This window comes from Sebastes umbrosus, chromosome 14, assembly GCF_015220745.1.
Source record: "Sebastes umbrosus isolate fSebUmb1 chromosome 14, fSebUmb1.pri, whole genome shotgun sequence".
Lineage (NCBI taxonomy): Eukaryota > Metazoa > Chordata > Actinopteri > Perciformes > Sebastidae > Sebastes > Sebastes umbrosus.
The window spans coordinates 22089052-22116655 of NC_051282.1; the positions used below are offsets into that span (position 1 = coordinate 22089052).

The 27604-nt window shown below is 40.7% G+C and overlaps 1 protein-coding gene across 1 annotated transcript in view; it reads left to right on the plus strand.

Moving 5' to 3' along the window:
- Positions 1-21993: 21993 nt before the first annotated feature.
- The window catches only part of znf281a (zinc finger protein 281a), an 84508-nt gene continuing 78897 nt past the window's right edge, over positions 21994-27604 (plus strand). Inside the window, exon 1 of the mRNA XM_037791970.1 lies at positions 21994-22037. The gene's annotated coding sequence lies outside the window, so the exon portion shown is untranslated. The remainder of the gene's footprint in view (positions 22038-27604) is intronic.

Here is a 27604-nt window from a genome sequence, read left to right on the forward strand (position 1 = left end):
TAGCCTCCTTCGTAAGTATGACATGGTTGGTACCAATGGATTCCTTAGGTTTTCTAGTGTCAATTCATATGATACCAGTACCTTCACTCCAGCTTTTGGATTTTTAAGAGGTTAATTAAAGATTGATACAGTGTTTCAGAGAATCGATACAGTATCGCAAAAAATAATACTCATGTGTATTGATATTTTATTACACCCCGATTAGTGACCTCTTAGCGACTCAGTCAGTCAGTGACAGACATTCATGTTTTCAGGCTGGCCTTGCCTTGCTGCAGTCTTGCCAAAAAACACATTTTCCCTCTTACTTCTTGTGACATCCAGGTAGTTTTGGTTTTATTTCCCCAAGTTTTGAGATGTCTAATTGCTGCCTTCCCTCCAATATGAGGTGAGATGAATGAAACTTTTTTTTTTTTTTTGTCACAACATTGAAAAATTACGTATTCTGCTGAATCTCATTTTCAGGTTGTAGGCACAAGTTGTGAACATTAATTAGGCTGCCACTAAAAACTAAGCGTTTCTGCCTTCTCAGCAAACAAAAGATGATTAGATGCACTTCAGTTATTTTAGTATTTAGCCAGGACATTATTTCTGGGAAGGCGTGATGTTGCCTGGTAAGTGTTTTGTAGCCAAAGAGAAAGACTGAAGTATTGTGGGCTTTTGAGAATGAATATAAATGCATTTCCTCAGCTGTGCGTCCCCTGGCTGTGCGGGTGATTAAAGGTTATTGCTGCATTGTTGGCTCGATCGCCTCATAGTTACCCAGACACACTGACACTTGTCTCTGCAGTCCAACCAGTCTGCCCATCGTAGCTTAAAGCTTTGCTCCAAGTCAAATTCTCAGATCTGTTTAAATCCTTTGATGATCGCGCATTTGGACGTCCGCTGCACAAACACCGCTCAGCTCTGCCAAAGCCTGTCCCTCTGTTTTAAATTGGGATGCTGTTTATAAGGGAGAGAAATTCACCACACTGCGGGACTAATTGGACTTGGACATGTACGTACTGTTGGACGGCTTTGATGACTGGTGAACTATAAATACTACAATGAGTTGAATCCTTCCAGACATACTGGTGTTGCGTTGTCATGACTCCTCAGGCCAGAAGGGTTCAAGGATTCACCCCGTCCAACTGTGGCACAAATGACTCTCTGTGGGACACTGCTACTGTAGTCAGTCAAGACGTGATTCGTTATTGTTTCATAGAAAGTACCCGTCACAATCAGAGAACACTAACTGAACTGGCAGCACAAACGAGCATCAGCTTGCTGTTTCAATTTGCACAGCAATTATCTGATTTTCTTCCAGGAGTCTGAGCCACGTTTATACAACACTGAATCTACATGTACACATGCACGTCTGTATAAACACACACTGTACACAGAAACAGCTCAGGATTATGCTTCACATTTGCTGTATGCACACACAAGTAGTGTGTTGTTTAGGTTTCTATACATTTCTCTCTGTGTTGTCAGTTAGTATGCGGAGATTTACAAGCTTTAGATATACTTCTATATTTCTCAGTCTCAATAAAACAGTTTCTTCTAGGCGTCTGGGAAATATATCACAGTTACATAACGCGGCTTTGCTTCTTCTCATCAAGACTCAGATACTTTTCTTCCTTCTAAACCCCGTCTGACAAACAGTATTCATCATGGTATGGCACTGAAAGTACCAACCAACAAACCTCACTATACTTTTATTAGCATTTTATTCAGTAGAATTTTGAGAAACTTATACTTGAGTATTTGTATTTTGTTACTTTATACTTCTATTCCACTTTATTTAACTATATTTATACTTTGATTTTTACTATTTACATTGCAGATTAAGACTTCCAGAGATCAGTTTATAAAGTATAATGCTTTCCTATATATTAAACTAACAAACAGTATATAAACTGGCTAATATGTGAGCGTGAAAGTTTGGACACGTCGTGACTGATAAGACCCAATCAAGAGGCAAACGTGGGTGTCTGCGTCATCGTTTTCAAAGGTCTCTGTTTCTGTCCGTCCAGACTAAAACCCCGGAGTTTTAAAACTAAAAACAGGGTCAGCAGTGTTTTCAAACGTCTCCGTTTTAGGGGCTTGGAAACGCTGACGTAGTGTGGACGCTGGGCATAAATGTAGCAAAAGTTATCCATTTTAAAACAAAAACGTATTAGTGTGGATGTAGCCTAAAATAATTACAAATTAATGCAACAGTAATACTATTTTCACATTGTTGGATTTCGCCTTGCTTCACTGAAGAATCTCAATCTTCTTCCTTCATTGATTCCAAGAAGCAATTTCAATTTGAAGCGATTTATTGTTTTGCTGGCACACTCTAAACTTTCCAAATTAAAATTAATACTTGCCACAATTGTGCAATAAACATGCTCTCACTCTCTCCAATATCTGAACAGTAATTCTTTATCTTGTCATTGACGGCTGACGATGAAATCTATTCATGATGCAATATTTAAATGGTATTCATATTGTCTTTATAATTATTAGCATGAGAATGGAGGCCGTCCTCAGTGCTTCATCTGGCTGCTGCCTGAAGACAAAGCTCTCTCAGAGGATGTCACAGCGTGACGGGTCTGACTGTCTCCTCAGAGATGAACTGTGGCTTCGCTCCGTGGTGAGACCGACAGAAATGGACGAGGGAAGTTTCTGTGCCAGATGCTGGGCTGTCTCATATTATCTCACATGGGACTTAACACATTTAGGATCCCGCGGGACTCGACAAACAAACAACACCTTCTCTAGAAACACACAATCCCTCAGCTGCTCGGTAGGCAGCGGTTTTATTTATACGTTGTTGTGTTTGGGATATTTTAAGATGGATCCCTGTCATGCCCTCCCGGTGCCACCTGAGGCTGGCTGTGCACCGCCGAGTGCTTCATGCCGGCTCTCTGGACACAGCCAGCCTTCAGGAGCCTGTGAGCTGGGCCTGTTCCCGTGTTTTCCATCCCACTCCACGCTGCCCCGACCAGCTGGTGGAGCTGGGTAGCTGCAGGCCGCCTTGGACCCTGATCAAGTATTGATGTCTGGCTGACTCACCAAAGAAGAGCTCTACGAGACAGAGATGGAGAGGAGCTCCAGAGAGGGTGGTGGTTTCAAAGGGTAGCTTGCATAAAAATTGAAGAGCTAATTGCGCTGTTTTGAGCCAAGAATATTTCTTCTATTTCTTACTGAACATGCATATTTGAAGAGACACAGACTTCCTAAACTACATCCAAATCCCTGTTCGCCCCTTACCATTCATTTGCTTCACACAATTTTTGTATTTATGGCATCGATTTTGTGTGGTTGAGATTGAACAGCAGATGAGAATCAGCATGACTGTTTGCCTCTGTGTCCAGGCCAGTCAGTGGCAGGTGCTCTGGCAAAGCATTGTGAGAAACTAATCATAGTTGCTGACCTTTTCCAGCCCCATCCTGCTGTGCATGGATTATCTCCATGCAGGCTGTTGTCAGCATGCGTTGGTCAGACAAGACAGCTACTGTAAAACCCTCTCTGATGTGGTTGGGTCAGATCTCCCCGGATGACCTGCTTCCTTCCGTGTGAAGTGAAGCAGTGCTGCTGATTTCTGTTCTCAGCTCCACTCAACTCAATACGGTTTACCAGTTCTGTGGTATAATACATTCATATTCACTGGTTTGTTCAGTTGGATGACCACATGAAGCCGAATCCACAACCTAATTATGTGACTTCGATGTAGTTATGAAGAGAATGGCCTTCTCTCTCCTGTGTGTGTTTGTGTAAAGGTGCAGAAGTCAGGTAACTGACCTTTTCTTTCAAAGGAAATGGCAAATTCTCCGTGGTTTTACTAAATGAGACACAGTTAATGTGTCTGATGATATTTGTTTGTGTCAAATATCTTGAAACCTTGACCTTTATGGTTCCAGCACTTTTAAATCTGGCAGATACAGTATCAGAACAAGAATAAGAGCCGTGTTAAGTGGCGGACTCAGGCAGTCTGAGGGAAAAAAATGAAAAGGGCACATTTCAGCCATGTGGCTATAAAATGAATGGCAGTGCCGCCCGCTGGTGCAGAAGGAGCGCATGCTGCTGAATTTCCTCCCGGTGAAGCGAGTGCTCGCAGGATCGAAAAATCCCACCTTCAGAGAGCTGGCAATTGTAGTCTCCAGTGTGGCAGCAGAGTGCAGGTTCAGCCTTCACAACAAAATGAAAACGGCCTTGAAATTCATCTGTCTGAGACAAAGTGCTTTGTGTGTGTTGATATGAAAAGTGACAACACGGTCGGTGTCTCTGTTCATCTGTTTTCTCCATGCCCTTAAACAATGCATAATCTATAAGCTTGTTCTGTATATTAATCATTTTAAAAACACAAATGTGCACACAGCGGGCACCGCTGCCGTGTGTGCTTCTCTCAGTCCTCAGTCCAAAACTCAAAATTTGTTGAAAAAAGATAGATATGTTCATTTCCAAAATTCAAGTTTTTATCTAATGAAATATTCTGCTTCATTCCGTAGTTGCCGTTTAGCCTTTCAAAAATAACATTTTTACTGCTGTTAAAAACAGTTTGCTCTCCCACTTGCTGCTGCACACACACAAAGGAAGGCTCGCACCTATATTAACAGACATTCAACATTCGTTTCATTTGAAAACCCCAATAGAAACTTTGACTGTAAAAAAAAGGACATTCGGTACAACCCTAGTGACTCGGTCCGATCCACTTGGTTTGTTTACTTTTTACAGAGCCAGGGATGTTCATGAATACCAGATTTTTTTGGGCGCACATGCAGAACGGACAGCTAGCGGACCGTGAGGAGATCACTGAATTTGACAAAAAGTGTAGAACTAGAATCACAGACTCTACCTTTAAATAGGCCTATGTCTTATTATCATTCAAATAAAAATAGTGTGGCTAAAAAAATGCATGTTGGAGCACCATGGGAGCTGAGTGGTTACAGCGCATGCCATATAACCGCACCATCCCGGGTTCAATTCTGGCCTTGGGACCTTTATTACATGTCACACCCCTCTCTCTCTCTTTCTCCCCCATTTCAACACTGTCTTCTGTCAAATAAAGGCAAAAAATGGCAAACAAAATAATCGTTAAAATCGTGTATTATACATGATTTGCACAAAATCAGTTATTTCAGTCAGGCTTAAAAGCTGATAGATTGTACATCATTTTGTTTGTTTGCTTCCCATTTGGTTTGTGTGACTTTATGCACATCATTTTCTTTTGATATGGAATTCACATTCTTCTCAATTCATAATATTTTGAAATAGGCCTCGTTATCTTGGTGTTTATTTACTCCAGTATCAAACAACTTTTCTCTACTTTATTTAGAAATGGTATGAATATTTTTCACACTTAATGCAGACTTTTGATATGCATATTTTCATCTTGTTTTGTGCCTTATCGTGTCTTACTGCTGTTGTTTTGTCACACGCTGTGATTTAAATTGCATTTAATTTCCGTCCTCTTCACCCCATTCAGTCAATTCTCATTCACACCATACGTTTTCTTTTCTGCAGTAACAGCCCAGTTTCCTCAAGGGAATCATTAAATTTTCATCTAAGAGTGCCACAAAAAGAAATCAATTTCTCTGAAACATCTCCGGTCCTCTAAAGTACAATTATCTAACCGACCAACAGAATTCACTCAATTATTGGTGTCTAATGTTTGTCTGCTGATACAAAGGACTCCCTCAAAGTGTTGGCAAGTAATTAAAATAAACACAGTTCAATTATGCAGGGTTTATTTCTTCAATAGTATTCTGTTAACAGTCATTGAACATGGCAGATTATTGTTTTGCTTTAGATGTGTTGAATTAGATTAACTGTCAGATTAGGTTCATTCAATCTGAAATCGTGCATCGTGTTGGCCGCCTTCGATGTCAAAGAGCTTGGTTTCCTGGTGACTCATTTCATCAGGATTCGAATCAGATTCTTAGATTAGAGGGTTTTCTTCTCAGCCACTGATCTGATGCTTCCCAGGAAATGTATTTTATGTATTTTCAAAAGACAGAAATAAAATATTGACTGCTACAGTGAATAATAACACTGTAGTTTTGTTATGAAAGTGACAACGTGAAAGCAAAGAGTAGCCTGATCTAAACAGAGAGCAGGGTGGGGATGGGGGAAAAAGACAAATAGATGAAACAACAAAAGACAGACAGAGAGAGAGAAAGAAAGAGAGAGAGAGAGAGACATGCATATGTGTAGGAATAAATGATTTGATGTTCTCAGCACATCGACAGTGTTGACAAATGAAGACTTAAAAGCTTAACCGCCGCTTCATTGTTCCATTCAGATTGTTGCATAAATTAAATGTTGCTTTCAAGTAGCTGGAAAATGCGGAGAAAGTGTGTGTGCTTGTGTGTGCATGGTGCTGAAGCTGAATTCTCCAGGTGGAAGTAGACAGGCACTAAAAGGCATGATTAATATATGCACAATCACCATGTAGCCTCAGTGCACCTTTCACCTCGTGAGGTGATGCCTGGTGACACACACATACAGACACTCTTCTCACTTCTCTCTACACTGTTTACTTGACGTATTGTTTATTGTCAAACTTGCTGAGATTCTGATGGCAATGGTGTTTATATTTTTGCACACATTCTGCTCATCTGCATGACAGTATGTTGAGGCAGTGAAGGCTGCGGAAAGATTTTATAACGTGCACATACATTCTCAAATAGTGGCTGAGTTCTGTTTACCCGAACCGTTGACACGCAGGATTTTCTTTTCCTCCTTTGATCATATATCTCATATAATATTTATGGTTTGCTGGTTTTACAAATACAAAACTTCCTCCAATCATTTCCAGTAGTTACTATCTCTTGGAAGAGGTGGGCTTTACTACTTTACCACTTCCTTCTTGTTTTGATGCCAGTAGATGTGGTAGGGCTACTTAGGTAGTTAGTTGTTGGACTGTGAGAGGGGAGGGGGAATTCATATCTCATGTCGTGCTAGTTTCATGTAGGCTGCTGTCTTTGAGAGACAGATCACATTTATCTGTGAATCACATTTGATAACCCAGTTGGAAGCAGACAGCCCGGCTTCATGCAGGCGCACCATGATGTTTTTGCCTATAGCCTGTCTACCTCACTTTACAGTCCTTGAATTTCTAAACATCATCAAAGATATCGGTCTCACGTTATCTTGGATGGGCTGAATACCTCATTGAAATCTGCAGATGAAACGACTTTGCTGATGCTAATACAAGAGGAGCTGAGTGTCTGAATCTTAAAGTCAATATCAGAATCTCTTTCATGTGGCCGGGTAGCATTAGATGAATGTGTTTTAATGGGCGTCACACGTGGAGTTTTCTCCTCTCAGCTGAGCATTTCACGTGCACCAGCCCTGGTTAATGCTCCATATGATGACAGCTGAGAAAATATCTGTGCTATGACGTTTGAAGTGTCATGTATTTACAGAGGAAACGTATCATTCCCTTTATACTTATACTCGGTGGTGAGTCACACTGCGAAATGATCAGAAAAGTTCATTACAAACAAACACTTCTACATCCGACTGATTTTGGGGAGCTCTGTCAAGGGTTTAATCTTGTTTAAACTCCCCACTGAGTGGAAATTTTTCCACCACCACACAAATAATCCTTGGGGTTGCAGTAATTAAACCAGCAGGGGAGAGAGTGAGAGACGATCAGTGAGACCACATCCACCGTGGATGAGTGTTAGTGTTTCCTACATGGCAGCAGAAGCATCCCCTCTCCTCTCAGACGGGCTGACCACAGCAGTAAAGAGCTTATTGACTACATTTATGGAGGTTTATAGAGACACTTTACGCAGTACTGGCTTTATACTGTGCAAAGGGCATGTAGTTGTTGTAGTGCCTATATTGCACTGTAGTGTTATTGTAGTGTAATTTCCAGTTAACACTTCAGTTTTGTTGGGGAAATGTGGCTAAATGATACTCAAGAGATCTAGAATATTTGATGCAGCGTATGAAATTAGCACCCGCCACCCGCCAAATGCGGGTAAATTGTGTGCTGTGGCGGGTAAAATCGTCAGGCCATCCAACTCTTTGGCAGACAGGGAAAAAGCTAGGGATGGGAATAGAGAACCTTAGCTGTCCGATACCTTGGCATGTCATGCCTCCGTGACTATCGATTCCTCTTATTGATGTTTCCATATGCACGCTGTGTCATGGTTCAGTTTGTTTTGGACCGGAGACACAGCGGAGAGAAAAAAGCACTCAAAAGCATGGCGCTACTAAACCTGAGGAGATGCACCCTATTTTTCCCTGATAATTCAACACTGTGAACAACAAATCTGTGTTGAAATCAGCAGGAGCAGAGTTAGTAACGTTACTTGTTGGAAGCTGGTGGGCAGCACAGTCCTGCTTGGATAAATAGCGGAGCTATAACATTAACGGAGGTGCCATTGAGTTATTATTATGAGGTGTTCAAACTCGACCATGGGGAAGAATGACCATTGGGAGAAGGTAAATTATAACGTTGTCATGATGTGTTCAAATGTAATGTTGTAAAATAGAGAATGAAAGACTTTTTGAAAAAAAAAAAAAAGAATTGGTAGAACCATTAAGTAGTTAAAAAAAACATAAACTAAATTTCAAAGAGTGTTTAAATGAGCACCATACTTATTTGAATCCCTAAATGAATCGGAGATAGTGGGCAGCAATTTAGAGTTGTTGACCCAGGATAGATCTTTTTACCATGCAAGATATTCTTTATATTGTGCATGTTTATTATAGTTATTATCCACCTAATATATTTCTAGTTGTTTCTCCAGAACAGAGGATGTTGTATATTATGTTGAAGTTAAATCTAGGTTTCCATAGATGGCAGACAAGCAGGAAACTACAAAGGGAGACTTACTGACAAAACAAGAAGCAGAGAGAAGGATGTAGAAAGGCAGCTATACCTGGCAGCCATGTTGCTGTCACTATAAATACAATTTAAGAGCTTTCATTTTGTTGGGTTTGTGAAACTGCCACAGGTATTTGTCGATCCTCTTTCTCATCCGTGTGAAGGGTTATACCTGCGATAAGTAACAAGCTGACAACCAGATATTAACTTTATCGAAATTGAAAGCATCTATTTCAGTTTGGCATGAAGTCACCATCAATAACTCCTATGAATTCCTCCACAAAGAGAAACCCTTCTACTTTCTATGCAGTATATTTGTTGAGTCAAATCTTGCATTCATGTCATTTTGCCATCAATCCAGCGGGCTCTAGTGTGACTCACAGGACCTCAGACGTCAGAGTGAAACCTTGTCAAACGGAAAGGAGAGACAGAGTAATGTTTTAATCACACAGCCTGGAGTTATAACCATGTACAGTAAACTACACACGCACGTTGTAGCCTCAAAAGGTGTTATGATGATGGCGGTGCAGAATCGGGCATTGCATGAGCGACTTTATGTGATTAGTAAAAGTCAGCAGGGTCCGACGGGGAGGTGACCGAGCGTTCCTGTTAAATCTGGGCCTCCATTAACCTGTTTGCCTGTGACTTCATGTCTCCTTGTCATCCCGTCATCCTGACGTCCTAAAGGCCCGGTGGGAAGCCGAGGAAGGGCTCTGGATGACTGAGGTTGACAGAGGGCCAGCCCTTGCATGTACCCAACATCAGGCTCGTCTTCCCCCACCTCCCTCTCTTCTTTACCCCCCTGGATGCACATCCAGCTGCTGAATCACAGCTGAGCAGCATGGCTGATGGGAGTTGACAGCCTGTCTGCCTGCCTGCCTGCCTGTGGACACGCTAAGTGTACTGACTTTCACATACTAATGTTGAGGTCAGGGGTTGTATGAAAGCAATGAACACGTGACTGCTGGGGTGAGCAGGGGAGGAGTATGTGCAAGTGTGCATGCATTTATTCTCCTTGTCTACAACGTATGCATAATCACTAGGAAATGTGTTCAGGTACGCAGAAGTACATTTACTTAGTACAATTTTGAGGTATTTGTAATTTACGTGAGTAGTGTGTTGTATTTTATGCTGCTTTATACTTTATATTTGTACTTTATTATGCACAATTAAAATGCTGCTCACACAATAATGGATCAGTGATAATATTCTGATATTATAATATAAAATTATGAAGGTAAAAGTTGTTATTATGTAGAAAAATGCCCATTTTTCTACATAATGACAACTTTTCCTTTTGGTAAATTAGGTATATTTTGATGCCAGTACTTTTAGTCTTTTGCTTGGGTAAACATTTTAATGCAAGACTTTTTCTTGGAGCAGAGTATTTCTACACAGACAGTGGTATTGCTACTTTCACTGTAAGTTACTACAAAGAGTTTTTAAGTGGTTATGAATCAGTCTCACTTTAATACTGATGCCTCTATATGACCTACATAAGTAAATCAGACCATCAGCGAGGATATTGTTTATTTCTATATAGCTATTCTTAATGCTTGTCATCGGTGCCACCGGGTCCAAAATCATGCAGGTTCACCAGAAACTCCTTCAGCCCGCTTCGCTGCTCCGCTGGTCATACCGCTTTGTACTTAGCTCCACCCTCTCGTGTCACAGGTTGCAAAAAAAACAAGATGGTCAAGGCTTCAAAACTGTAGTCCACAAACAAATGGGTGACGTCATTGTGACTACGTCCACTTCTTATATACAGTGTATTCTGAGATCTATGCTGAGATCTGAGTACTTCTTCCACCACTAGGTGCCAAACCTTAACTATACCTTACCCATAGTTTATTTGCCATAGCTGTGATCTTTCCATAACCTTACCTATACTGTATGTAATGACTTTAAATGCTTGCACAGTGCCTTGCTCAAGGGCAGTAGGATATATAACTGACTAAAACAAGAGCCTGAACCTGTGTGTTTAAACACTGAAGGAATGGAGGGAGTAGAAAGAGAAACAAGATATGTGTGACGAGGCTTCATGTGGAGAAGAAGATCTAATACGTAATGTGGACTGACGGGTAGCTTTTAAGTGACGGAGCTGTAGTGGCAGCACCCATCGGTGAGCCTGACTCCCTGCTGTGAACACAAGACGTCTGGTTTAAGAAACTGAAACTGGGCTGGCAGAGGAAGACGATGAGGGCTCGTCGCCAGAACACTCAGCACTTATCTCTCTCCCAGCTGCCCTGTTTAATGTTATCTTGTTTTTCAATTTGTAGTAAGGCCATCAAATACAGGATATCTCTGTGACTATAACTTCCTTTATCTCTCCACTTGTACCAAGTGATTCATAATGGAAAGCAGCCTGAGAGCTGGTTATATATTTATCTCTTTTAGCATAATCTTCATTTATTAAATACCTGTTTTTCCCACACTATCAAACAATAACAAATATACACTTTTTAAACAATAAACACTTTTATGAAGCTGTGATGAAGCGGTTGTGTTTTTCATTTCCTCTTGAATATTCTTGATATGTAGTGACAGCACACTGTGTAGAAAGAGTTCCTCACATCCCTTTTTCATGCTCAGATTTGTTTTGTTTTGCTGACGACAGAAGAGATGATAGCTGGTGTTGGTCACACTCGCAATCTAAAATTGCATATAAAAGCTATTGAACTTTGAATGGCAAACATTGGCAGCCGCTCTCCTAAATGCTCCTGCTGTCACCGTGATGGCGAGAGGAAATGTTAAATGTAAAATCTAAATGTCTCGCTGTCTGATCGTTTTTGTCACATGTTCCTTATTGGTTCCCAACTGGGAGGCTCTGTTGTCTGAGAGGCACACTGAAGGTCAGTGTTTCTGTTTAGTTTGAGTGTGTTTGTGATCTATTTTCAGTAACTCCTGTCCCTTTTTTTACCTAAGTGCACCTGCAATGTCTGTCTCTCCTTCTCCACTAAGAGGCTCTCCCGCTGTGTGATTTCACCGCCGATCAATTTAATAGTCAAAAACATTTTCCGTTAGAAGGTCAGAGATTAAAATGTTGAATGATGAGAACAAGAAGTGGCTGCATGACTTTACCTGTATTATTAACAACATAAATTGTAGTGTATACAAGCTCATTCGAGCCTTTGATAATCATGGTGATGTCCTACTTTCTCCATCCTGCACGTATAAAAACACATCCAGAAATAGTCGTTTATGGCAGCCCATGTATGTGAACAGATGCTCACTTTCTCCAGCATGTCCACTAACTAGAAAAAAAATCACCCGTCAGAGTGATTTATCTCGCTGCCTTTGAGCGATGGATTCTTCAGCTCGTCGTTGTGTCGTAATTAAAAATGACACCTGGCACAGATTTCTTTACACATGCTGGTTATCTGGTTTTGGTTGCTCGTCAACCACCTGTGCTGAATACGGAGGCACATAAACGCACAGCCCTCGGCCCGGCTGAGACACCAATTTGCATCGGCCCTCAAGGTTGCTTTTAGTGGACTCTTATTTTGGCAAATCACAGCAGCAACAACAACGAGAACAAATTCGGTCTCTCACACATGTTCAAACTCGAGTTGACATCTGGTAGAAGTAACTAAGTACATTTACTCAAGTACTTAATAAGGGTGGGACTCACTAGAGGCCCCACGACACAATATTATCACGATACTATTGCGATAAGATATATTGCGATATTATTTTTCAACTGCAAATTATGTAGATTGTCAACATCTGTTTAATCTAAAAAGATAGTTTTCACTCTGTTCATCTCAGTTTTCACTCACATATCATGAGGTCAGAGGTCAAGGGACCCCTTTGAAAATGGCCATGCCAGATTTTCCTCACCAAAATTTAGCGTAACTTTTGAGCGTTATTTCACATTATTAACATGACATGGTTGGTACCAATCGATTCCCTAGGTTTTTTTAGGTCCCTTCCCTCTAGCATCGTATGGAAGTTGCTAACTTAATCTCGTTGTACTTGTACAATGACAATAAAGATATTCTTCTAAATGCATCGTCACAAAGCTGAAAACAGGGCTGTTTTTCTGAGCTCATGAAAAGTTGACTTTTTAGTGTTACGTATGTGGTTCTCACAGGACAGCGAGGCTACAAACATATGAAGCATTGCCGTAGATTAAACTACCAAACAGTATATAAAGTCGTTAAAATTAGCACAACCGTAATCATTTACGTGTGATACTTAGAGTAAATGTTGCTGATGATACATAAGTAAGGTTTTGAATGCAGGACTTTTACTTGTAGTAGAGTGTTTTCATATTGTGGTGTTAGTACTTTTACTGAAGTAAAGGATCTGAATACTTCTTCCACTGCTGGAGTTGACTGACTGAAATTGAAGAAGACTTTTCTCTTAATTCTCTGAAGGAGAGGCAGTAAATCAATGAATCGTATGTGAGAGCGCATAATGTTTAATGAAGTCAGTGAAGCTGTGGAGATGTGACCTCAGCAGTAATGGTGTAGGTCAGCAGGTGGATAAAAGTGAATCTGAAGCTGTGATGGAGAGCAGATTGATGGCTGAGCCTGAGGATGGAGGGGTTGCAGAGTGCCTGCGGGGGCTTGATGACCATTATCAGAGTGTAATGGACAAACTGTGAGACCAGATGAGGGATGAGTTACATGTGTTGTTGTGTCTGTGTGGGATGTGTTGCTGCTAAACCTGACTGATAACATGAGGAAGTAGACGGTCCCAGATGAATACAGCTCATTATTTTCCTTTTTTTTATAACGGAAAATCCAGAAATGTACAGGTGTTCATATGAAAATGTATTTCAAAATCCTTCTTACTTACTGAGAGTGACTCAGAGCTGGTATTTCACACTGGCCAATCAGTAGTGACTTATGTACCCATCTACACTGTTGTTTTAGTAGACACAAATTGAAGAAATATGCTAATTTAATACCTACTTTTGCATGCTTGTTGACATTTTTGTGGCAATCTTTCTTTTCTTCTGGCTCTGGCTCAGAAACATGACACGCTCATGTTTGATCCAGCCTACAAAGATCTGGTTGACACTGCAGTTTTTCCGAGATAAGATGGTAGATGTCAACCACTCAACCTCAACTGGTGCCTTAAACCGTGGCGTTTCAAGATGCCCACATTCATCTTGTAGCAGGAAGCAACAATTTGCGGTTGTGTGGGGTCATAAGATCTGGGTGAGAATCAGTTTAGAGCATCCAATCCTCTCCTTTTGAAAAATCACGCTATTTTTTTTTATGTAAACTGGTTAAAACAAAAGCATTGGGACTTACAAATGGCTTGTTTACTACCAGTACATCAGTGCTGTAGCCAGGATGTTAAAATACTGAGGACCGTCACAGGGCTCTGGAGGCTCTTTTAGCCTTGTGTTATTTGCACAAATTTACAACTGGAGTGTTTTTGAAGTGTGTGTTTATTCGTTCCAAACAGTAAATGTAACTGAAAACTCATGTGCAACTATGTGCAATCACACCATAATAATCAAATAACTCCAAATGATTTTCCAGTAGTATTTTTGCTCGTAATGCACATCCCTAATTCTTACATAGAGTCCCTTTAACTGTTGCTATCCTTGCACACACATCACCTTTTTCTTGCTGTGTGTGTATGTGTGTGTATGTGAGGGAGTACTGAGGCGGTGAACGCTCAGTGGTTGAACAGTGAGGGGATGCATGCACACTGCGTGGGTTTGGATGGTCTAACTGCTGGACTGGAGCTGGACTGTGACTCACAGTGAACCTGAAATACAAGGAACAACAAAGACAGGAGTTTATGTAAGCAGCCGAATCATGACATGAATGAAAACATTTTCCTGCTCTCTGCCATCGGGCGAGCAGTGCTTTGTGAAAATGTGTTCATTTTAATCTGCAGAGACGGTTGAAAGAGCAGGATTCATCACATCGGGGCAATTTAGATTGAATGTGATAAGATGGCAGACACAGAAATTGGCGGTCAATTTGCCGCCCGACGTCCAAACTGCTGACATCTGTGGAGCCACAACACAGACCTGTGAAATGCTCAGTCCTGCTCACAGCGTGCTCGGTGTCAGAAGTTGATTCATTTGTACTCGCTCCATTTTACATCTGACACTTTTTCATTATCTTCCATTCGATTAGAACCAGCAGATTTCGTGTAACTGAGGAAGTTTTTTTCTGAGTTTTATTGTGACTCTCTTGGTTGGGAAAGCTACTTCAATAAGGCTTTATCAGCACATACTGATGTGGAAAGCAATAAAGCACAATGTGAGATACAGTCACACATCATTCTGGGATAGTAAAATATCTCACCAACCAGACAGTCACCGCAGGCAACTAGATAGATAGAGTTACTTATGTATGAGTTATAGGAAAGTAAGAGTGTTGGTGGCTTGGTTTGTCGTGATGCATTCGCAGTCCGTATGTGAATTTAATGACACGTACCTTTTCCTACACATTGTGCTGTTTTTTTGTTATTCTCCGCTGCTCTTGCTGGTTGCCAGGGAACAGTATCAGATGAACGCTGGGTCTTATCTTGTCACACTCCTAATTTCCTGTGGACCCGGCTCTCCCCTGTGGCTGCTGTTCCCGTGACGATGGAGATGAAGAAGAAGAAAGGAAGGAGGGGTGGGGGGAGGTTGACAGCCAGGCTCATGCTAAGACAACAGTGCAGTCACACAGGGTGGAGAGGCCTGTAATGACTGGGTAAACAAATGTGGAACATATGGAGCCCTCCATTGCCAGGGACACCCACCTCCTCAACAAATACACCTCACATTTCACAGGGAGATTCAGCAGGACAAAGGCTGTGTTTTGAATACAGGTTTCACAGAGCCGTGATGCACGGCACCGGAAAGCTTTGCTCCTCTCATCAGTGCAGCTAACGCAACGGGTGTTTTGTTATTGTCAGGGATTTTGGCAACGGGCGGGTGTTTTACTCTCACTGGAGCTGCACGGTGAATACTTTTTACACCTCCGTAGAAGATAGATAGCTAAAGCAATTTTAAATCCAGCCAGAGATGGACAGATAGGTAGCGTTTTCAGAGCGGGTAGGCCGGTGTGAGTGGAGAGAGTGGTGATAAAGGCAGAGTAATGGTGTTTCAGCTGGATCAGTAGCAGGGAGTCCAGGGTTGAACGAAATCCATCTAGTTGAGGAGGATATTCCCACACTTTCCCTGAGAAAGATTGTGGGAAAGCTGCAGGCTGGATAAATAAATTCATTCACTCTAGTGCTGAGTATTTTTATGGTTCTTGCTCTTCAGTATTTCCATTTTTGCTTCTTTATATTTTTACCCCACTACATTTCAGAAGGAAATGTTATGTATTTTATAGGGCTGTCATTTGATTAAAATATTTAATCGTGATTAATGGCAAATTAATCAAATGTGCAAGTTAATTAAATGTACCTTAAAAAGGAGATCTGTCAAGTATTTAATACTCTTATCAACATGGGAGTGGACAAATATGCTTGCTTTGTGCAAATGTATGTATATATTTATTATTGTAAATCAATTAACAACACAAAACAATAACAGATATTGTCCAGAAACCCTCACAGGTACTGCATTTAGCATAAAAAATATGCTCAAATCATAACATGTCAATCTGCAGCCCAACAGGCAACAACAGCTGTCAGTGTGTCAGTGTGCTGACTTGACTATGACTTGCCCCAAACTGCATGTGATTATCATAAAGTGGGCATGTCTGTAAAGGGGAGACTCGTGGTTACCCCAAACAATCCCTTTAAGGCTGAGTCTTTAGCACAGCGGCCCGGTCTCGCGTCCGACCAAGGGCCCTTTGCTGCATGTCATCCCCTCTCTCTCTCCTCTGCCTTTACTGTCTGTCTCTGACTATCAAATAAAGCAGAAATGCAAAGTAATGAAATAGAATTAAAAGCTTTAATAACAATATTAGTAGTAAAACAGCGTGAAATAAAAATCATGATAATAAATTAACAATAAAATAGAATAAAATGTTACAACTTAACTCTAAAGGAGCCATTCTGCTTAATGAATGCTTTTATTTTTAATGAGAGCAGCAGAGCGGTGAATATCTGCGTTATTCTGAATTAATTAAGACAGCAGGTGAACATGAAAGACGTGTTGATTCGGTATTACCAGCAAACAGCATCATCACCAGCCAATTAAGATGGGAGCGGATCAGAAAACAGTGAATTCATACATAATGAAATTTACTTTTAAAACAGAGAAAATTAGAAAATAAAAGGCTCTATCTGCAGGAGTATTTGTACTCTGTGGTATGGCTGTGGTTACTGAAAGGAACAGTGTGTAACATTTAGGGGGATCTATTGGCAGAAATGGAATATAATATAAATACAATGGAAACCGCTTACAGTGATCAACCACTGATATGGATCAAAAAGTTTGGGATGGAATCATTCCTATACAAACGCTGTTTAAATAATTTGCTTATAGCAATCAAGTAGTCCGCTTACAGGGTTCATTTTGGGTCTTTTCATACATGACAACATACGGAAAAACATTTTAAATGTTAGGCTTACGTTAATTGAATTTTTGTTTTGTTTTTTTACTTTACTCTGATGCTGCGTGCACATCGATATCATAATGGGAAAAAGAAAGTAAATAAAAAACGAATGTGCACGGGGAAAGCATCTGTGGTTGAAGCCGCCTTCGTCAAGTGGATTAATAATGCCTGGTCACGTAATGCCAGCAAATTTAAACTTTGCCGATCCTCAACCGGCTCTGCGGCAGCTCATGCAGACCGGCACCCGTCTCCCTTCATGCCGCTACCGGGCGAAAGAACGAGGAGCCCCGGCAAAGGGGCGCCGTTCATCTGCAACCTCACCGCTAGATGTCACCAAGTCCTACACACTGTACCTTTAAGTGCAAGATCTGAATATTTACTCCACCACTGATGCAGTAACTCCACAGATACTGAATTGCATCCAGACATTCATTTATCAAACCAAGGGCTGTCAATTGATTCAAATATTTAATTGCGATTAATCACATGGTTGTCCATAGTTAATTGTGATTAATCGCAAATTAATCACACTTTTGTTGTCTGTTCAAAATGTACCTTAATTGGTTTGTCAAGTATTTAATACTCTTATCAACATGGGAGTGGACAAATATGCTGCTTTATGCAAATGTATGTATATATGTATTATTGGAAATCAATTAACAACACAAAACAATGACAAATATTGTCCAAAAACCCTCACAGGTACTGCATTTAGCATAAAAAAATATGCTCAAATCATAACATGGCACACTCGAGCCCAACAGGCAACAACAGCTGCCAGTGGATTACTTTTGTTGTTTTGTTTTCTAGTTTCTAGCTTTAAAACCGAGCCCGCTACAACCTCCAAAAGATCAATTGCATTAATGTGTTAAAGAAATTAGTGTTGTTAATTATCGCGTTAACTTTGACAGCCTGAGTATATATACGTGAACAAACACACACATCCAATCATATTTATGCTCAAGCATTAGCTCTTAGCGTGACCCCTCTTGTGATTTGACTGTTAGAGTGCTCTGTGTTAAATAGCATTTATATGCGGAGTACATTCCCCTGAAGTGGTCCTGAGTACCATATCAACACCTAACTCTTGTTTTTCTTGAAAGGCTTCTTGATTATGGAGGGTCTGAATAACCCCTCAAACCCTGATTGGAATATTTAGATTGCAAATGAGCAGGAAACAGAAGAAATCTTAAAAGCTCAAACAATGTTTTTTTACCAGCTATATATTTTTTTTATCAACTAAAGCGCTCCAGTGCATCGGTTTATAATTGTTCCTCCAGCGATCAGATGTCAGGCCTGGAGATGTATGGGCCTGCTGTCTGTCTGTGTGCTGACACTCTCGCTTGATTAAGATCTGTTACAGCGCACACAACACGGCAATTCAATTAGTCAAGCCCTATTCCCATGATAACCAGTGAACTGTACATGAAAGCAGCCCAACCCATTCCCTGCCGAGCACCATGTGATTAAATATGAACAATAAATCATGCTTTCAAAAAGACTAATTGCTATTTTTTTCTCTCTTCCCCTCTCCTTACGCCACTTACATGAAAAATTACATTCCCAGGCATCATCCAGTATGTAAATTTCCATGTTTTCATCTATGTGTGCGTGTCTGTGTCTGCAGAAGCATTTTAATAGCAGTCAAAATGTAAATAACTGATGGGTAATGTTCCATCCTCTATCCGATATATTTCCCCTCTTAACACCTTGATGCTGATATAACAACTGCTTACAGTAATGTGTGTCCCATACATGAGGAAGCAGCTTTAATCTGAAAAGGAGTTTATTAAATCATGGCAGGGCTGGTGTGGAATAAGCAAATAGCCTGTTTGAGTTTATGCCAACATTATGCATTCTGCTCACTCGCTCCTGCTTTAAATGCACACTGGCACTTTACTCTAGCAGCCTGTGTGTTTACGTGTTGCCCCCCTCACGACCCCTATTGGCTTTTCCCCTTATAACTCCCTTTGGGATCTGGACCGCCATTATCACCACATCCATCATTATTGTGTGTTAGGGAAGCTACTGTAGGGTTCGGTTTTAGCCAGGAAAAAACTCACTTAATTATATAGTCAAAGTGGAACGGTGCTGCGTTTTAACATTTTTTTTGCTGAGATTAAACTCCTAATTGCTTCATCGTTTGATTCCAGCGCGAGTTTAGCCTGTAATGTCATTTTTATGGGTTGGAAGTGTAATTCCAGAGGACAACTCAGATAAACGATCGCTCTAATTTCCCTAAAATGTCTGCTTGTAGACTGAATGTTAAACGTAATGAGCTACACCTCCTCATGGTCGATTATATATTTATTGGTTTTCATATTTTACCACACTAAATAGAGACACAAAAGGTGAAACAATCTATAAGTAAGGGATAATGTACAGCTAGCGGTAGCGGGTCATGTTGTGAAAGAAACCTCGACAAGGCGTTGCCGAACCCCATGCAGAGCGGAGGGGTCTCTCATCGCCCTGAAGGGGTTTCTTTCATGACTCGCTAGCTGTTCACTATCCCGCTTATTACACGGCTACTTACTGAAGAAATCAATAATTCAACACAAAAATGGTCCGCCAGAGTCTGACATCAGAACTGCGCCCATAGCAACGGTCTGCTATAAAGAAATAACAGACCCCAGAACGCCGTGATTGACCAATAGGAATTGAGTATCCAACACAGCCGTGTAATATAAACATATAAATACACACAATGTTACGGAAACAAACAAGCAACAACAACAACAAAAACACTATGTAAATAGTTCATTAGTTCATTTTTGACATGCATAAGCTACATTTCTTCGTCAGAAAGTACAGAGTCGTTTGGTAACTTGGTCTCCCAGTCGTGCATAAAGCATCTCCATGCAGTAGGTGGCCTTTTGTAGCATATGTCAGCTTTTCCACAGCCAGGCAGCTTGAGAGGCTTTTCAGCCACTGATTAACAGTTGGTGGTTCTTTCCATTGAAGAGCAATAAAATATTTTGCCTGATAGATACTTTTATATCATTAGGAAAGACACCCAAGATGCAAAAGAAACTATTTCAGATACATTCTGTCCCCTCCTCTGAGTGTCTGGACGGATTAGATATGCACATGATCCATTTATATTGCAACAATCTAGTGTTTATAGTATGATACCATAGCATGTCAACCCTCAATATTTAAACAGTTGCACAAAGCTATGTATTTGTTTACTAAGGATTCCTTTGCTTTGACCATAATCAGTCGATACAAACAACATAGATGGTGCAAGACAGCTTGTTTAAGACAGGACAGAGGTGGTTTAAGAAGTGACTTTTGTGGTTTTAATACATCCACACCTCCTGTTTTATAAGCAACACTCCGGCCAGGCAACCTGCCAGCTCCCAGAAACAACAACACATTATCAGGCTGACACTGTAAAGATGTCAATGCAAACTGGATTGATTGATATTATCACAAGCAGTGACGGTGAGGTGAATCGCTCTGGATCTTTTGTTTCCCAGTGATAACTCAGGGTATATAACTGGATTTAAATTATACATGGCACTGCTGATCGTTTACAATCTCAGAACACGTCGTTCCACTGGCAGCAGGGCCTTAAATGGAGCAGAGTGATTCCTCTCCCTCTGCCTGCTGCAGCCAATGTGACAGGCCTTTTAATTGTCTCATTCAGATAACATGTCACGCAGGGCCGAGATCGAGAGGTGACATCTGCTAATCATCTGTCCAGCGCCTGTTCACACATCCAGTCCGGGGAGCTGATCGCCCCCTTATGCCCTCTGTCTGGCCCCGATTCATTCTCACCTTCTATCTTGTATCCGCGGCCCTCATTCACGCCCACTTTTCACACTCTCCGTCCTCCTCCGGTGGCTCTCACACTCCTACCTATTTCCATTTTAATCTCAATGACTTCTTTCTATATCTCTGCATGTGAATGTATCGCTGCAGCCTCTTATTACTAACCCCTCTCTCTCTCTTCATCTTCTGTTTTTGACAGAATGATCATTCATTGCTGTTGTGATCGGCACAGTATGAATCTATAGGCTTGTAATCAAGCTCCTCGGAGGATAATTACAGTTCATTATGAAATGGATCTTATTTTTATAGTTCCGGCCGTCGTGTCTGTCAGTTTTGATAACATTGTACTCGTTAAAGTTATTGCTGAGGAACACGATCAGACAGGTAGAATAAAAAAGAAGTCCTTTATGGTCATTGCACAACGAAATAAAATAGCAATCCTGACTGTGCAGACACATATATTTGCTTGACCTATAAAAACAGTAAGATATTGCATGTTGCTGAGTTGTATCGACTCTATACTGTACACAACTAATAAATAAATACGGGAGTAAATATATAGAAAGGAATAAATTAATGAAAGTCATCAGATAACACAGTCACTCATTAAACCGAAACACCGGCGCATTGCACAGAGGAACAGAAGCTTGCTTTCCACCAGCTGCTTTTAATGTAGGTTAAGATCAAAATCATGGTGAAACAAAGCAAACAAAGAGGTCGTGAGGAGCAGAAGGAAGAGAATTCAGCTCAAGTTCAGCCATCGATCTCTTGTGCCAGTTTCTTCTTAACAAGTGCCCAGTAATAACGACACGTTGTGGCCTCTCTTCATCTTACCCTTAACAAGCTCTACTGCTGAAAGACTGTTTTCAACTGTCTGATAAAAACCGGCATCAGGTCATCATATCAGACTGAACTCTTTGTCATTGCCCTCCGTTTCAGTGTTCAACACCGAGCCCCGTCGTCTTCTGCTGTGATCATCAAAAGTAAGCTCATTTACATTTTTGTTGGTGTAGTGGCCTATTTCAATATTATGTTTATTGGGTGTAGTTTTTGTTGGGTGTACAATTGGATTTAATGCTGATGTTGCTGCGTCTGCCGTCTGTGTGTGTGTGCATGTGGTTTATGTGGCCGCCGTGCCAGGCTGTGTTAAAGTGTAATTTCTTAACGTTACTGGGCATGCTGTTGTGTTTGTCAGCTGTGTGTGTGTGAATATGTGGCAGCCATGCCAGACTATGAGATGCTGTTAGTGTTCGTCTTGTTGGTTCCTTTAACATAACGCAACCTCTGATGATGCGTAGGCCTAAAATAGGCTTAAGGCTTGTAGGATTAAACTGTGGTGCATTCAGGCAAGTATAGTTGTAACGGCCTATTTTGGTTAACATATGAGAACATATTACGTAGCCCGATTGGTCTTGTGTGTCTGCGCCACTGGTCAACAGTTGAGGCAGATTTCTAAACCAATTATTTTGGAGATAAAACTCATTGCACAGGACACATTTACAAAAGGGTCTGTTTACAATCTGTCTAATCAATTTACTGCTCATGTTTCTGCCCCTTTGTACTCACTTTCAGTTCATTGTTGGCGTCGTAACCCCTATTTGCTTGTTTTCTGTGATACTGGGTGTATTTTTGACCATTTAAAAGTTTAGTTTAAAACTGAAATTATATATATATTTTTATAACACAGTGATTATAGATAATTTTCACCAGAATCTACAGCTCCCCTTGGCTTTATGGAGTTTTATAGTGTTATATTTCCCTCAGCAGTCGGTAAAGACCAAAAACAGAACTAAAAGAGATTAAATATTGGACTTACATTCATCAGGTGGACACAAACATGACTTCAAATGAGTTATAATGTTGCTGTTAATGTTGTTGTTTGCTAACAAGTTCATCTTATCAATATAAAAGGAGATTATTTGTCAGTGATGTGTTCACAACTTGTTTCCGCTGCTCCTATGTGGCCAAAAAACTCAGTTATTGCAGGTTTAATATCGTCTTTTTTATTGGTTTTGATCTTGGGTGCATCACCTATGATTTTCTTTTTAATAATAGATCAATTGTAATTATAGTTTTTATTTTCTAACTTGTCAGCTGTCTGACTTGAACCTCTTTTTTTTAATGTGCATGAGCAACCAAACCCCTCTAAAGATTAATAAAATTAGGGTGCTGTTGATGGACACAACTGTTGCACAATATAGGCTAAATAAGTAATGAGGGAGGTACTCACAGTTGGATTTCTTAAAGTTATTGTGGGCATTGGCGAGACATCTCTAGGAAAACAAAAAAATACATTATTAAATCTTTGCACAGACATTTGTTTTTCTCTTTGTTAACTTTTCAAATTTGACATCAGCAGCATTTTTTCCCCAAGTGTCAGTTTGATTGACATCCCTCTGCTCATGTCTTGCAGCATTGTTTGCCAGTACACAACAGTAAAGTAAATACATTCCTCATATATTGTACTAACAACCAAAACTTGTGTATAGTGCATACTTTCTAGTCGTAGTGCAGATTTTGGGAACAAATATCAGAGATCAACTGTCACTCTTCTTTTCTTTGCGTGAGGCCAGAACGGCCTGCATTACTCCAGGTTCCTTGTTATTTCTTGCCTCAACCTAGAGGAGCTTGTATTCAGGCTTTGTATATGTGATTGTTTGTGTAATGCCTCATCATGTACTGCGGATGGATGGGAAAGGGAAGTGATGGTGGTGGTGACTGGTGTGAAGCATCCCCCCTATCTTCCTGCATTAATGTATTCTGAACTGACTCTGTGTGTTTATATTGTTTGTGTGCTGGTGCGTTGTGTGTGCACTGATGCATGTAGGTATGTACTGTAAAGGCTGGTGAATGGATACTGTGATAGTCGGGGAATGAACTGCTGTAGTAATTGCATTGAGCTCAGCAGATAGATAAAAGGAGAGTCCATGGGAGCTTTGCTTGATAACACTGGTGACAGACTCAGTGAAGTGGAGTGGTTGGAAAACATTACACTGTACTGTAGGCTCATTGCCCGGAGAGTTGTGCCGCTCTTTCCTCTACGGTGTATTACCAAGCTCCATATGGTGCAGAACAGAATTCATTTATTGTTTGTGCACCGACACGCAACCTAAATGAGGTCAAACGATTGGACTGGTAAAGCATGAGAGAGCACAACCGTGCATTTCATGAAGTAGTATACGGCAGCCCATAGCTCATATTTCCCATGAATACAGAGAAGGTGAGTTGGCTCTGAGGTTCAACACGGATCGGTGTATTTCCTCAGGGTCAAGGACGCCGTGTAGCGTCTTTCTCTCTTCAGATCTCTAATCTTCATTGTTCCGTTTCCCCTTCACCTCCATTTATCAGCTCTTCTGCTCTTCCCACCGACACATCGGGTGATGAATTAAGCTGCCCACAGTGGATCATTCTGCATGAATCACTGCTACTGTACTCTAACATGGCACTGAACAGGCACGGGGGAGTGTGCAGCCTTGCCACCTTTGCAGGGAGTTTTTGTTACTGCTAGAGGTGAAAGACATGGATCTTTTATCATGGTTTATGCCATTTTGTGCTACAATAGCAGAATATATCATAATGTACATGTAGATGATATAAAGAAATATATGGTGAGATATAAATGTGTCCCTTTAAAGCAGGGGTGCCTTTTTCCCTTGGAACTCAATGGTGGGTCACAGGCCAAAAGTAAACACCTAATGTATTATGTTGTATTGTTAATGCCCACTCCTATCGTGACATAGTACTGTATTTTGGGGGAAATTCAATCACGGAGAATGAATTGTCTGTTATTGGATTATCCAGTTCATTAAAAACTTCATTAAAAATCCTCTAAATCCAATATTACCATAAAGCAGCTCAGTAATTTGGCCAAATTCAATTCTCCACCAAACTTTTTGGCTTATGGCCCCTTAAAATGATCTACTCGTGATCATCAATCAACCTGTTTTATTTGAATAATGTCCAGAGCCCTGAGCAGCTAAAGTTGTGCAAAGTTGTTCCTGTGTTATTCACAGGAAAGAAAAGGCAAAGATGAGAGGAACTTGGGATATTTCTTCCTGCTTTCCTAACATGTTATTTGTCTCATGACCTCCAATTTGGGCATTCAGGGGGACCGAGACTCCCAAGTAGGGAACCACTGGCCCCTAATATTACAACTGGAGGTATTAAACTCTGAGTCGATGGCATATTTACTGAGCAAAACTGCATCTGTTGTCACAATGTATTTGAGTTTGTGCTCGCCCTCCCAGTTCCTTCCTACCGTGTGTTTTTGTATAAGCGGATGTCATTATCATCGCTTGACAGTTTATGTTTTATTCATCAAGTCCCCGATAAGTAACAACGCTGCCCAGGCCCTCAACTAATCACGATCCCGGTGGGATCATCATTAGCTTCACCTGTGGCTGGGCTCTCCTCCGCTACAGATGCTAATATGGCAGTGATGAGGTTAGCAACACAACAACCCCGCCTGTATCTGTAACAGCAGGTTGAAGGATGAGACCTAATCACCAAATCACATCTGTCATCTTCTTTCTGCTCTTGCTGGAGGCGAGGAAGCGTCAGGAGTCCCTAATTGCCAATCAGGGGTAACTAGAGTGCGAGAGACGGCACAAAGCAGACTGGAACCTGGCTCAGACAAACGCAGGAATTCAGGCTTCGCAGAGGAGAGTGAAGTCTCAGAGAGGTGTTTCTGTTCTTTGTGTTTTGCTGTGTGAGGATGCGCTTTGTACCTTTGAAGCACACTGCCGACTGAGACCCTGGCAGGGCAGTTAGGTCTTCCCCCCTTCTAACCACCAGACTGCTTTTGATGTCTTTTTTGTACTGCAGACTCTGAACTCTCTTAAGTGTGATGCAATCCCTACAAAACAGATTGTAGTGCTTTCTCTGTGCATGTGTGGGTGTTTCATCATTACAGGGAATTACAGCGACAACTCCTGAGAACAAAACTTAACGAAAAGTAGGCATGTTTTTTTAAAAGTCTGGGTCTTATATCATAGTTCTGTTATTTGTTTGGTTATTTTAACACTGATCTGGAGACATTAACATTACTACAGCAGCACTATCCTGACTGTTGGCTGGAAGTTCAGAGTTGTTGTTGGCCACTTGTGTTAACAAGTCTTTCATTGTTAATGTCTTTTTTTGTCCACAACTCAAAGATATTCAGTTTACTGTCATAGAGGAGTAAAGAAACCAGAAAATATTCACATTTAAGAAGCTGGAATCAGAGAGTTTTGACATTTCTTTCTTGAAAAATGACTCAAACTGATTAATCGATTATCAAAATAGTTGGCGATTAATTTAATAGTAATAATTAGTTATAATTATAGTAGTTATATTAGTAATAATTGACAGCTATCTATTAATTGTTTCATCTCTACACACCAGTCAGGTGTCACTCACTTATTTTCTGTGCGGCTGTATTTCCTGCAAAGCATTTTGATTAGATGAGTATTGTGTTGTGTCTAATAATAATAATAATAAACATAACACTACAACCACGTCCAGTGGGCCAAGCACCACGATAGTCAAGATGATCAGACAGGCTGTTAACAAATTCACACTTCCCATCCGTATTTTGTAAACCAAATTATTTGGAAGAGAAGGCTGCAGTGTTGGCCGCATCCCCAGATCTCAGCCTTTAAGTTGGCGGGCAAAATATGTAATTAAGAGGATGCAAAATCTACAAAAACAAGACTTGTGGAAAATAGGCCAAATTTGCCTTTAAAGGATGAGGCCGTAACAACGAATCCGTCTGTTAACCCTCTGAGACCCACAATAAACTAGTTTTTGTGTTTTTTAGGGGGGTACAGGGGGTATTTAGGGGGACGCATGAATCAGAAATAAACATGAATGAATGAAATAATTTATTAAAATAAATTGTAAAAGTCTATAAGGGTTTAGAACAGTATGATCTCATGCTCTAATATGTCTCATAAGTTGTTGCAGCAATTGGGTTGATAGCTTTTGTTACACAGATTTGGTGCCATTTTTTACCTTTCAAGAAACGAAAAAAAAAAGATAAAGAATCCCTCCAAAATCCCCCATTAAGACATCAAGACCTTGAGGAACACCATAGATGCTGTGATTTGGTATAAAAACCTTTGACATTTGTAGATTTCTGCAAGAAATCATTTTTTGGCGATTGGATGGCGAACACTTCTGTTCTGGAAACTGCTCAGAAACCCCCTTATTGTCAATCTACCTAGGAAAGACAAATGGTCTCACTACAATGAAATGACTACAATGGGGATTAACATCATCATACAAGAATACAATTTGGCTCATTGGATCCACAAGAGTCTCAGTTTTACAGTCATACCCAATTTATGTATTTCCAAGTACTCCCAACACTGTTTAGGGACTCTGGTATGCAGAAATATTGAAACACATTATTTTTAGTATAGGCGAAAATAACACATGCATGGTTTTGGCCCCAAACTGCATGTGATTATCATAAAGTTGGCATGTTTGTAAAGGGGAGACTCGTGGGTACCCATAGAACCCATTTTCATTCACATATCTTGAGGTCAGCGGTCAAGGGACCCCTTTGAAA